The 13,985-nt window shown below is 38.2% G+C and overlaps 2 long non-coding RNA genes across 2 annotated transcripts; one reads left to right on the forward strand and one right to left on the reverse strand.

The window, feature by feature from the left end:
- Nucleotides 1-548: 548 nt before the first annotated feature.
- LOC114557774 (uncharacterized) lies at nucleotides 549-3,651 on the reverse strand. Its single transcript, XR_003692837.1, has 4 exons — nucleotides 3,095-3,651; nucleotides 1,368-1,483; nucleotides 1,034-1,155; nucleotides 549-579 (listed from the first exon to the last, which is right to left on the reverse strand). It is a non-coding gene; the product is annotated as an uncharacterized LOC114557774 (long non-coding RNA).
- On the forward strand, nucleotides 2,115-4,435 carry LOC114557780 (uncharacterized). The gene is made up of 2 exons (XR_003692839.1): nucleotides 2,115-2,222; nucleotides 3,989-4,435. It is a non-coding gene; the product is annotated as an uncharacterized LOC114557780 (long non-coding RNA).
- Nucleotides 4,436-13,985: the final 9,550 nt, after the last annotated feature.

Consider the following 13,985-nt stretch of genomic DNA (forward strand, 5'->3'; position numbering starts at 1 on the left):
CATCATGGCAATTGAGAGATCTGAAAAATACAGTATAGGCCAAAAGTTTGGACACACCTTTTCATTCAATGCGTTTCTTTATTTTCATGACTATTTACATTGTAGATTCTCACTGAAGGCATCAAAACTATGAATGAACACATATGGAATTATGTACTAACCCTTATATATATGGTGATAAAAAAAGTGTGAAATAACTGAAAACATGTCTTATATTTTAGATTCTTCAAAGTAGCCACCCTTTGCTTTTTTTGATAACTCTGCAAACCCTTGATGTTCTCTCAATGAGCTTCATGAGGTAGTCACCTGAAATGGTTTTCACTTCACAGGTGTGCTTTGTCAGGGTTAATTATTGGAAGTTTTTCCCTTATTAATAAAAAAGCAAAGGGTGGCTACTTTGAAGAATCTAAAATATAAGACATGTTTTCAGTTATTTCACACTTTTTTGTTAAGTACATAATTCCATATGTGTTCATTCATAGTTTTGATGCCTTCAGTGAGAATCTACAATGTAAATAGTCATGAAAATAAAAAGGAAACGCATTGAATGAGAAGGTGTGTCCAAACTTTTGGCCTGTACTGTACAAACATATACAAATTTAAAACAAGATAAGATCCTTAATTAATCCCACAGTGGAGGACATTTTCAGTGATACTGCACCAAAAGGAAAGTGCAATGACAAAAGCATCAGTAAAAACGCAAGAATAAAGCAGTTAAAACTGTTCAGTATACAGACAGAAAGTTTAATAATACGGTATTCACAGTATTGCACAGAGGAGTTATTGATATTGCATAAAAAAGGTGTACATTGATGTTGCACGTGAGTAAATTGTCAGATAGGGTGATGCGTGTGGTCTACTTGGAGCAGTGTTGATTATAAAGTCTGGCAGCAGCAGGAAGGACGTGTGGTATATCTCCTTCACTGCACATTAGGGTTACATTTGAATACAAAATGTAACTTAAGTACAACTTCCAAAGGGTTAAAATAACTGTTGATAGATGGATAAGATTTAATAATAGTTTATTACCTACCCATTTCAAAGTCTGTGTAGGTCTTCTTTGGCTTCCTCTTCTGGAATCATTAGTGCCTCTTCCTCTTAGCAGGCCAATTCAGCAGTGGTCGTCAAATCAGTTTTCAAACTCTTTCCTCTTATCTGAAAGAGATTCATAGAGAGGTAATTAATAATTCAAGTACAATGTAATAGATAGAGAAAGTCTAGGACCCCTTGAACACACAGGGGGTTAAAAAAATAGAGCAACATATAAGAATCATGAGTGGCACTGCGCCTGCCCCAAATACTAGATAGATTCAGATTACAGGTGTGTAATTTGCATCTTGCAACAAACTAATATGACAATAACATACCTGACTCTTTTCACTTGTTGATCAGGCTTATACACACAACTATTATTGTGGTATGATATCCTTCATCTCTGCATTGCCTTCTCTCCCACCTCCTGCCGACGTTTTCTGATCTTCCACTATACATCATACCAACATAAAAACAGACACACTATGTGAAAGCTACTATCAAAGAATACTGCTCTTTTGTGAGGATGCAGTATTATTAGTATTGTAACTACTGTTTTGCAATGAACACAGTGTATTCCTGACATTTGTAGAAGATGGTGATATTCTTAGCAAGAACCCCCTTTTTAATGAGGGATAACTAGTGAAACAAACAAGCAAACAAACAGCAACTAACAGTTTACCAAAGTTACATAAACATTATAGCACACATACGTCGCCATCATAGACAGTATATAGATAGGTTGCCACGATGTATTGGCGATGTAATCAAAATTCATCGGGGATACGTAGTAGATTGCTCTTTTGCTCACTGGCACGACGTCCCCGGGACGTCGCTGCTGTACGTTTCAACGACATGTAGCCGCTCTCTCCGCGACGTGTATATATATATATACATCGTTCCAACGTATTTCATACATCTTACAGATGCACACATATAGCTACATCGTTCTAACGGAAGAAAAAAAAGAAAGAAATATACCAATTACATTATTGTGATATTGATAATTGTATTGATCTCAAAGTCAAATGTGATTCAATATGTCCATCGAACGTGTTTAGTCCTTGTTAAAGCCGATTATAAACCGCTAATGTCAGTTAGGCGTATGGTCAATTTAGCTTCAACAAAAAGTAAAACTTAAAGTTAAGTGACTGGACAGTAACTACATTAAGCTAACGCTAGCTTGCCAGGTAAATTGTTTTTATTTTAATTAATCAACGTTAGTGATATATCAGCAAGAAAATCATGGTAACAAGTGACAATGCTCATTAGTGTTTTGAAGGCTAACGTTAGCCCACAAAAACGGGAACCATCTAGCTAATAACTGATGTTTTATGACCGTTGGCACTCCCAACCGTATTTTCAAAATCAGTTGTTAAACAGATTTAATGCCGAGTGTACAGAAACGAACCACTGTCTTACTAGCTAAACTGTCCTAAACTAATTTTACATAGTGTCATGTAGTTAATAAGCAGGGTAAAAATAAAATATTACAATCACAATGTAATAAGTACGAACGTTAGCCTGCCATTGGCCCCTGAACCTCTTCACCTTTTTTAAATATGATTTAACGTTAGTTGGCAGATTAGCTAGCTAGCTAGCTAGCGCTACATGCCGAATTTACCTTTAGCTAGGATAGCTACATTTTGATTCTATAACAAGTCTTCAGCTTTAAATGTTCCCTGTTGATATTTCAGTTCAATTAAAGCCAAAACAAAAATCTAATTAACCGATATGAGCAAAATATGACTGAGGTGCGGCACTCAGTTACTGTTAGCTAGCTAGCTAGCTAAAATTAACGTTAAGGGATATCGGGTAACGTTAAATTAGCTATAACTAGCAGCCTCACGTTAGCTAACGTTACTGGCATGTACTGCAACTGACATAGCAGCTAACGTTAACTTTACATTCAGATTCAGTCAGATTAGTACATATAGCAAGCTAACTAGCTAGAACACGGATATTTTAATTTCAAATGAATGTGAAAAAGGGCGGCTAGTGCGATGTTAGCCTGATCTAACGGTTCTAAAGTTACTTTAAACAATGACATGACGTAACTTACTAACATATCTTGTTATTAGTCTGATGAACACCAACTTCCACATGCGAAAACGTCGAAATATTTGTATTAACGTTACGTTAAGATGAAATAGTGCTTATCATGGTATTTGACAGCAGCAAAGAAGCAGTCTCCATCCTAACCATCCTAACCCCTAACCCTTCGTCTGGCAACTATTTTTCCCCTTCCTTTATCGACTGTGGCACGAATATGTTGCTGGGCAGAATTCAGATTCACTGTCAATCACATTAACAGTGTGTGTGTACAGTAAAGACGTCCAGACGCTCAATAAACGATGCTTCCAAATGACCCGCGAACAACTGAGGATCTCACCGACATAGTTAATACGTCGCTGCGATGTATAGATTGTGATCATAATAAGACGTCCAGACGCTCATTAAACGATGCTTCATTATGACCCGCGAACAACTGAGGAACTGTTAATACATCTCACCGACATAGTTAATACGTCGCTGCGATGTAGATGTAGATGTGCTCAATAAACGATGCTTCATTATTCTTCTTTATGACCCGCGATCAATTGCAGATGAAGCGATCAATTGCATAAGTCGTGCCGACGTATGTGTGCTTACTGGGTGGTAGCTGAATTAGCTTCATATTTACCACACAGACACAACAGAGGCATCTTCTCATCTAACTCTCTGCAAACAAAATAAAATCCTTATTAATGTTGATAAAAAATGCTGTTGCTAAATTTTTTTTTATCTTGTGCGCACAAGATAAATACATTAGTATGTTACAGTTTAGAAATATATAAATGTAATTTCTAGAAGACAAGCTTGCCATACAAGGCCTTAAAATGGAGAAACTGTATATTGCTTGTGTACTTCACTCTCACATGGTCACAACTGAAATAGACACTGATTGTGTGAACAGGAGATGTGAGGAGAGTGTACAACGTTGGAGAAGCAGAGGGAGGCGTGGCAGTCAGGTTATTATTGTCTGTGGAAGGTCTGCTGAAGGTCAAAGCATGGCTGAGCAACAGATCTCCTCTCCCTCTTTCTCTACCTCTTTCTCTCCCCTCCCCCACATCAGAGAAAAGTCATTCAGTCTCATGCGTCTCTGCCGACGGACTGGGGTCCCCTCCTGACTTCTATCAAATGGCTGAGCTTCTGCCAATGAACAGGACACCGCTTGGATCAATTCACCTTCTACCCTTCATCTGTACAACTCAGGCGGTAACCAGTGAAGAGGAGGAGCCTCGTCATCAAGCAGTGTACATAATCTGGTATATTTTAGAGGTGCTCAGACACCCAAGTGCCATTTATCAAATAAAAACATTGGAGAATATAGTAGTAGACTTCTCAGAATATGAAGCACAAATATTGCAGTCTCTTTTAATGAGGTGTCAGGGATATTCGTCAATGTATGCTGTTTTAATGGTGCGCCTGGGTCCAATTACATTGTCACTGTCACAGCCCATTATTCACTCATAATTTTCAGTCACATCAAATTCCCTCTTACTCTCAGAGGATCTTGATAAAAAATGGCTATCAGTGTCGGCTTTCAGTGTCCATTTACAAGCTCGTTCTTTTTAAAACAAGATTTTCTGAGCAATAAAACTGATGAAACATTTATTCACCCATATTAAGCAGTCCTTGCTGTGTGTGTATAAAGTAAAAAATCTTTATTCCTGACGGTATCTTCAAGGCCAGCAAAGGTCATCAGTCTCTAAGGTAATAAAGGAGAATCTTACAAACTGTGGCCTCTGACAATTGGAAATCCATCATGATTAGTTGATCAATACAGTCCAGGGAATATAACCTTGTCGTAGAATCAATTGGCCCAGACCAGAAACGGACAGGCATTGACCAAATTATTTTTGGCCACTTCGACTGCTGAGTTGCAAAATTGACTGAAAATCAATTAGAAAAATTAAAAGCCAACAAAACAAAGGCCAAAAAGCTATGCAGATTAATTATATTCTCAGTTTCCATAACTGTCTGCAATGGCAGGTTAGGCAGAATCCTCGTTAAGTAATCATGGTACTTGATTACCTGACACATGCTCCTGATGATGGACCGATTTATCTATTTACACAGCCGGGAGGAATAGTCTTCTAATGTTCTTCCTGGGAGGAGGCTCCATCTGAGGTGCCCTGCTGATGGATGGACAGATGGCCTGAAAAACGGGGGCAAACAGATTGGAGGAGAGAAATTGTGGTAAAGACAGGAAACAAAAGAAAAAGAAAGACAAGGGAAGGGGGGAAAGGGAAGAAAAGGCAATGAATGACATAAAAGGAAAGGAAAATTTAAGTAAAGACAAGGCAGGAAATGAAATGAAATGAGAAACAAGAAAGGGAAAGAAATATAAAATCAATTTAATCAAATGTAAAGGATATTACAGCAAACACACAAAGTCAAAAGATGCTCTGCATACAGTTGAAGCCAGTTTAATGAAGAAACGCTGATGGTTGACAGTCAAAAGACCTTCCCCGGAACAAGGTGAGGTTGAGGTGGGAAACAACAACAGTTATGCAAGGAGAGCCATATTTCATTATAGGGAACTCAAAGGTGGAGTCTGCGATTTTGGAAAAAGAGTGTTGATATTAAAACTCAACACCCAAACAAATACACCTCTCCCATTAGTGCTCCTTCAGAATGTTAGCATGTGCCAGATTAACGGTCCCTCTCGCTTCCACTGCCTTTTCCCTGTCCGCACCAACAAAATAGTGTTGTGTCTCGGTTCAAGCCATTTTGTTTGGTTTGCATTTACAGAGCCAGGCATGTGTATGAATAGAAAAATCGCTGAATTTGACAACTGGATTAAAGGACGCTCGACTGGTCGTGACTGTTTTCCCAAGACGGCGCCCGCCTGTATAAGTGAACGGTACTGTCTTTCTAAACTATCTTTTTAATAAACTGTCTGTACACTTACAAAGTTCTCAATGCTTCAGTTTGCATGTAGGGACCCTCATTTATGCTACCGTGGAAGTGTGGTGCTATCTTGAGTCTTGTTAGTGGTATAGAAATAGCGATTTCTTTTTACTTTGCCCGTGCCCCGACGACTATCTAGCATTATAAGGTAATTAGCGGTTTGTGATAAAACTGGTCACATTCGATTAGCATGAAAACATATCCCAGGGAACGGTCGAATTTGGTACACATTTGTTATTAACCCCTAGGTTCATTTTGCTCCGGATTTGTCCATTTGTCCTACAGTGAAAAATATGAAATATTTATTATAATATAATATTTCAATGAAATATGAAAAAAGAAAATAACTGCGTTCAACTGTGATAACAAAATATTAATATAACATATGCATAATTAATTGGCTTATTTACTGTAAACAATGCAGCACTCAATTTAGTTTTTCTTTATACAAACAGCTGTCTTGGTCTTGTCAGGCAGTGATTTGAGAACCTTTGGCCCCTACCAAGGGACCGTTCGGTATTTATGGAATGGACCAGCGGAGTAAAATAGTCATGTATTTTTATTCTTTGTTGAGGGGAGGGTCACACAACATTTTATAGTCTAAGAGAGGAGGTCACACAACTTTTGTATTCATGAAACAGCAAAATTTCAAAATGGCTTGTTTGGTGCATTCTTATCCATGTAGCTCTCAGTCTCGGCCCCGTTACCAGATGGGTCTGACCCATGAGTTTGCTGGGAGGTAGAGGGAGCACTGCCCCCCTGGTGGCTGAAACGGGTAATTGCATTGTTTAAAAGAATGAGTGGAATAATTATGTCTGGCATGACCAGATATTTTATAAATATCTTAAATAACACAAAACAACTAAATGGTGGTAAGTAATACATCTGATTTCATATGCTGCTTTAGTAAAACAAAATATTAGCCTACCTGGCTAACGATGGGAGCAGCAAGACGTAAAAAACGAAAATTACTGTTGCACTATGTCTTGACACCTTGCTGTTCCAACGTTGCAATAAAGGTTTCCTAAATGCCATGTATGTACATTTGATGTCAGCTTACTAATTAATTGCGCGTTTTGTGTAGATTTGGACTTGTATACGTTTTATTCCACTTTGTTTTCAACGGCGAAGTGGAGAGGCCTCGTTAACCTGTTTGGAGCTAGCTGGTGAATGTGACGCGCGTAGGATTTGCTGGATACACCGTATCACCGTGTCATTGGATTACGGCGAAATACGGATCTTTTTTCTTAACGTTTTATGTGATTGCGATGTGTTTCTGTGTTTGGGGAGGCATCTCAACAGACTGTAGGTCAAACACTGAGTGTTCACTGTTACATTTTTGTTGAATTTAAGTGTTGGGGTATCACGCCACCGTCTGTCTATTGCGTTCCAAGACAGCCGTGCCGCGATTGGATTTCATAAGGCCGAATTGTTAAATTGTTACAATGTAATTTAAAATCTGCTTTAAAAATAAACATATATGTTTTGGAATATAATGTTCAGCTTTGGCAGCTTTACCTATGTGCTAAAATATCATAGACTATGTAAAATATACAATGACTGAGGAAGCCTAGTGACGAGTCCATAGCAACCAGTTTGTGTGTTGAATTTGTTACCCAGAGTGCTTTGGTGAATGGTCTCAATGTTTTATTTCATGTGAATACTAGTTTACTAGAGGAGTAACTTAGTATTTGAAGTAATGCAGTAATGCAGGAAGTGTACATTTAGTTTCCATGCTTATTGTGTTTCCACAACTATGTTAGTGAGTAAATCTACTGAAATGGCCACCATAACAGAGGAGTGTGATGTATAAGATGAGAATGCAGAGGTTAAATCATGTACATCATAGCTATAAAAAATAAGTGGTATCTTTACATCTGTACAAAGTGTTAACCAGTACAGAAGGCATCCATAAATTGATCGGAAGGTCATACCTATTTTTGCAATCATTTTGGAGGGTCATATAATTTCTTTTACTGGCAAAGGAAGGTTTAAGTCTATTTTTACTAAGGGTCCCAAAACTCCTTTGGTGGCCCTTTATATAAATAATGAATAGTCTCTAAAAAGCTATTTGATCAAAAAGACAAACTTATCTCATGATGTGGGGATCTGCTTCAACAAGACGGAAAAAACAAGAGGCTAAAGGGCAGTGGCAGTGTGAGGAGGTGAACATGTAGAAGAAGGAGCTTCTTTGAAGGAGACAACAAAAGGAGAGAATGGAGGTCAGAGAGATCAGAGTGAGTTAGAATTGGATGCTGTGGATAGTTGTAGCCGATGTGACTGCATTCAGGTCAGACCTGTGGCTTCAGGGCACTCAATCAGTCCTTGTAGCACGTGGTCGATCCACAGGCAGAAGGACAAAATGAAAAGCTTTAAAGGTAATCTCCAAGATAATAGACTCCTGCTCTATCCAGCGGTGGATCAATGCTGGTCTGGACCGGGCAGGCCAGAAGAGACCATTTTCCTTCTTCATCTGCTAGAAATGGGGCCACTTGCGTCTTAACCTCGTCCATTAGTGAGATGAACACAGGGCAGCGTAGTCCAAAAGCTTCAATCTCAGTCTCCATGATATTACTGCAAGTCTCTACTTCATCCTTTCTCTCTAGCGCACACAGTATCTCTCTGTTGCACAGCAAAGATAGATGGAAAGTGTACAAAAGAGGGTCACCCACTCCCTTATGAGAGTTCATTATCTTACTCACTGAGGAAGGAAGGGACACCGAGAGGTGTTCACTGGGGGATCCCGTCCATGGTGGGGAATTCTCCAAGCTCTGAAAAGAGGGGGAGGAGGGATGCTGGGCCAAAAAAATGCAGGTCAAGAGTGTCAGACACAAAATACAACACAGCATTCATGACGGACAGACACCACCACAATGCCAGAGAGGAAAGAGAAGTGTACTTTATTGTACCAGCAACTGTTCCACTCTTATGGAAATGCACATTTTGAAGGGTGAATTGTAGGTTTTGTGTCACCAGTGGTGGAGCTTTGTTGTCCTCCCTGACACACACACTTTAACTAAGCAGGAGCAAAGTTGATCTCTCCCTGTATGTGTGTGTGAGTGTGATGAGTGTTACAGCATGGGTATCTGCCAGGAAATTGTGCATTGGTGAATGTGCACAGACCGCTGTTTGTCCCCTATCGGTATGCTGCCAATTGTCAGACTGGAAGCTGGCTCTTTCAAATCAGCAACAAAAGGCTCTTTCCCAAATGTTCGCTCTCTGCAGATACACTGCTTTCCTCTTGAATGAAGCAAAGCCAGTAGTGCAAAGACAAAGCGTGAATAAACGGGGGGACACAAAAAAGGATTTATCAACTCATGTAAGCATAGCATCTCAAGAGGTGTGAAGAAAGAGGGAGATCCAGAGAGAGGTGGGAGGGTGGGGGTGTACGGAAAGAAAGAGCGGCACTATAAGTAGAGAGGGGAAACGTTCCCATACCCGGCGTCGTTATTTCTTCCCACTCTGACGGTTATTATGGTTTGAAGAGGAGTTCTGGCTGCTTCCCGTGTGGTCGCTGCTACAGTGTGACCCAGTCCAGATGGCCTCTTCTCTTTCTCCTCTGTGTCTGCAACACACTGCTGGGACTGTGACAGACGCACAGCATAGCTAACGGCCCACAGGGAGGATAGAAAGACAGACAGCCAGACAGAGTGACAAATTAGAGAAAAAAACAGAAGAAATGAGAGGACAAACAAAGAACGTGGATGTTTTCATGTTGGCCATAAGTATGAAAATGATGAGAGTCATATGCTGTGGCCTTCAAAGTCATCAGCATTCAAATGCACTTCAGTTCGTACATCATTGCTCAAACTGCCACAATGTTTGGTGCTGATTCCGACTTCAGTTCAGTAGTACGGTAAGGTCAATAGCTCAGCAGCTGCCTATTTTCAACACATGTATCACTTCATGATCATTTCTATGGCTTTTGTGGTTTTTCAGTAAGCTTTGAGCAAATGTTACGACTGTGCTGACATTGACAACGATGCTGTCTGTCACCAGCAAGGTGAGCTATACAGTTAAAACCGTCGACAAAAGGCTGATTCAGTATAGTCAGTCAAGATGAAGATTTGGAGTTAAAGACTTGTACATGTACATCTCACCTCCACCAAACAGTTTTGGTATGATACCTTTAGAACCGACATGTACCTAAACACTAGATGTGTTTTATGTTTCCACCACAGACAGTACTCTTAAATGTTGGTGGGGTTGTTACTGGATGGTTGCATCAACCATGCAAGTAGCATGTTGTTTTTAGTTTTTACATTCCCTCTGCTTGGACGTGCGATGGAAGCCGTGGACAACCATGTGCTGAGAAACACGCTGAAAAATCTTTTCATTCCTCATTGCTGTATTTCCTCTTCCCTGATGATGCAGAGGAACGTGTTTCTAGCTCCACTTTTTAGCATCGGATCAGTGTGCTAAGTACCTCAACAGAGGGGTAACGAAAAAAACAGGACGGAATAGAGCAGTTCTTTTGGTACAATCCACAACTTTTGACAATGAAAACACAAAATCAACCTTTTATTAACTAAATAAACTAATGTGTAACAAACTGACAGAACCAGACTGCTTGGTTGAAATACAGCAATATAGTCTCATATTTTTTGAGTCAATCCATGTTTACCACTTCTTTCCCATCTTTCCCTTTCTCTTTATTTGCTACTAATCTAATGAAGGACAAAGTAACATTCAGTGAAATGCAAAAACAACAAAAAAAGATATGGCGGTTGTATTAAAAAAAAAAGAAGATAAGATTGCATCAACTACTAACTAAGTTTTTAAACACTTTCTTTGCAACATTGCAAATAGTGGCCAAACAGTACCTCAAAAACATCATCCTCAATTCAAACGTTTGAAATGTGACATCAATGTCACAAAAGTGAGGGACCAATCATAAGTGAACTGTTACTGGATGCATTTCTGAAGGAAGAATTTTGTTTTTATACAAACTTATAAATATAAATTATTGTTATAAATTACACTCTAGAAATGAGGGGAAATCAAGCAGCCCTAAAAAGAATCATCTTTAAATCACATACAGATACTGTAGGTGACACATTGGAGACAAACTCTAAATAAGTGAGTAGAGTAATATATTGAGTACAGATGCTTCCACACAGGCAACAAGGGTTTGATAAATGAATAGTTTGATGAATCAGAAAATGGTGTTAATCCCTTCAGTAGAGTTTAAAACATTTGTTAAACACTGTGGCTTACTGCAACATTTTATGCAGCCACATCTCTTATCAACTGCTGCACATCTGTCCTCACTGTAGTTTGAAAGAATGCCACCCACATCTTGTCAAGCTTGAAATGATCGTGGAGAGCTTCATCATTACAGCCTCTGACCATCTGACTTGTCTGCCAGCTGCTCCTCTCCTCACACTGCTCTCAGCTACACCGACGTATCCGTCCAGTCTATCGAACCCCTGAGTACCTCGGCCCTCCTGCAGACCGGCCCCTGCCCTGCAAGTCCCAGCTCATCTATTATCACTGACAGACAGCCACCACACTTCACTTCACAGCTGATAACAAGCTCCCAACAACATGTGGGATCTCCTCAGTACCTCAGACATGTCTGCTTTGTTGTCACCTTAATAAGCCATGCTTCAAACAAATAGGATTTTTTTTTCACCATTAACTTTATGCAACTTTTATGCTTTACTTTAAGTTGGTTTGTAAATCTCCTGTCCAACACCATGGATGTATTAGTCTGACACTCATAATTAAAGCAACAGGAAATAAGATTGTCCGCTGCAGTAGATGATGACTTTGGAAAGCAGGGGGTTTACTTTCACCGTCTCTCAGAGCAGTGTGCTTGTTCAGAGAGGGTGCCAGGAAAATACGGCCAGAACAACATAATGCGCTGTTTTGCTGGGAATGGCTGTTGTAGTCGGCGGTGAGAAAATGAATCACCTTGTGTTGTTTAAGAATTAGTTAGGACAATACAGCATTATGTTAACAGGAGCTCTTCAACCATGAGTTAGATTGGAAACTGAAATTGGAGGATTTGTGATTTCCATTTTTATTTGTCTAATGTATTTAGCAGTATGGACATATTTTGTTTCCTTTGTAAAGATAAGTAGCTTCTAAGTTTGATAGGTTAGCACAAGTAGGCCTACTCTATGATGGTTCTGTTTTCTCCTTTCTATAAGGGGTGCTGCCGTATTTATGCCATATTGGTGCCGTATTTGCCCAGTCTCTACAAACTATATTGACATACCATTTTATGGCTATTTAATCACTTTTTGCAACATGCTATACTATGAATTTTTTCGACATTCTGCACTCTGACTTTTTATTACTTTTTTCAACATACTATACTATGACTTTTTTCGGCATACTATACTATGACTTTTTATCACTTTTTTCGATATCCTATATATTATTTCTTTATCTCTTTTTTGACACACTATACTATGACTTTTTAATCACTTTTTTGACATACTATATTATGACTTTTTCTGACTTTATTTAACATACTATAATATGACTTTTTTTTACCACTTTTTGCTACATACTATACTATGATTTTTATCACTTTTTTTGATATACTATACTATGACTTGTTTCGACATACTTTATTATGACTTTTTCATCCCTTTCTTCGACATACTTTACTATGACTTTTTTATCACTTTTTTTGGAAGTACTATACTATGACTTTTTAATCACTTTTTTTCGACATACTATACTATGACTTTTTTTAACATGCTATACTATGCCTTTTTCTTTTACATACATAGTATGACTTTTTTTATCATAATGTTTCAGTAAATTTTGAGTTCCAATAATACTACGTGAAAGAGACAAATATGCCCAAAACATAAGCATTGCTGTCAAGTCAGATAATTTAGGGTTATACGGGAATGGTCAAAAGACAGAAGGTTGTGTGTTCAAATCCTGTGTGTTTCAATACATTTTTGAGGTCCAATGCAATAAATGAAAGAGACAAATATGCCAAAAACATAACCACTGACTGAGGCCAGATAGCTTAGAGTGATAAGAGAATGATTGGAAGACAGGAGGTTGTTGCTTAGAATCTTATCTTTCATTAAGTTTTGAGGTCCAATATACTATGCGAAAGAGACAAATATGCCAAAAATCTAGATTTTTTTTTGTTAAAGGTCAGTTAGCTCAGGCTGATAACTGTATGATTCAAACACAGAAGGTTGGGTGTTCAATTCTCATAAATTTTGAGGTCCAATATACTACGTGAAAGAGATAAATGTGCCAAAAATATAAACATTTTGATAGGGTATTTAGCTCAGGCTGATAATAGTATGTTTTGAAGACAAAGGTTGAGTGTTCAAGTCTCACATGTTTCAGTAAGTTTTGAGCTCCAATATACTAAGTGAAATGGACTAATATGCCAAAAAACAGTACTTTTCTGTCAGGTCAGATAGTTTAGTGTGTTGACCAAATGGTTGGAAGATGAAAGATCATGGGTTCAAATCTCATAGGATACACTTAGTTTCATGACCATCTTACAGCAAATAAAAATTCAAATAAATGAGGGCAAAAGTTGTGAGAGAGTCCTAGTTGATCTATTTCCCAACTGGTTATTTTGGAGAGATAAATGCACTTTTTGACATGCTATACTATGACTTTTTATCACTTTTATTGAAATACTATACTATGACTTTTTATGCCTTTTTTTGACATTGTATACTATGACTTTTTCATTTTTTCGATCATACCATACAATGACTTTTTTCACAATTATCGATTTACTATACTATGACTTTTTTCGACATACTATACTATGACTATTTTTTATCACTTAATTCAACGTACTATGCTATTACTTTTATCCCTTTTTTCAACATGCTATACTGTGACTTGTTTCAACATACTTTATTATGACTTTTTCGTCACTTTATTTGACATACTATACTATGATTTTCTTATCACTTTTTGCAACATACTACGCTCTGACTTTTTTTTAACATACTGTAGTATGTTAAAAACTGACTTTTTTATCACTTTTTTTCAAC

The sequence above is a fragment of the Perca flavescens genome, chromosome 1 (genome assembly GCF_004354835.1).
Source record: "Perca flavescens isolate YP-PL-M2 chromosome 1, PFLA_1.0, whole genome shotgun sequence".
NCBI lineage: Eukaryota > Metazoa > Chordata > Actinopteri > Perciformes > Percidae > Perca > Perca flavescens.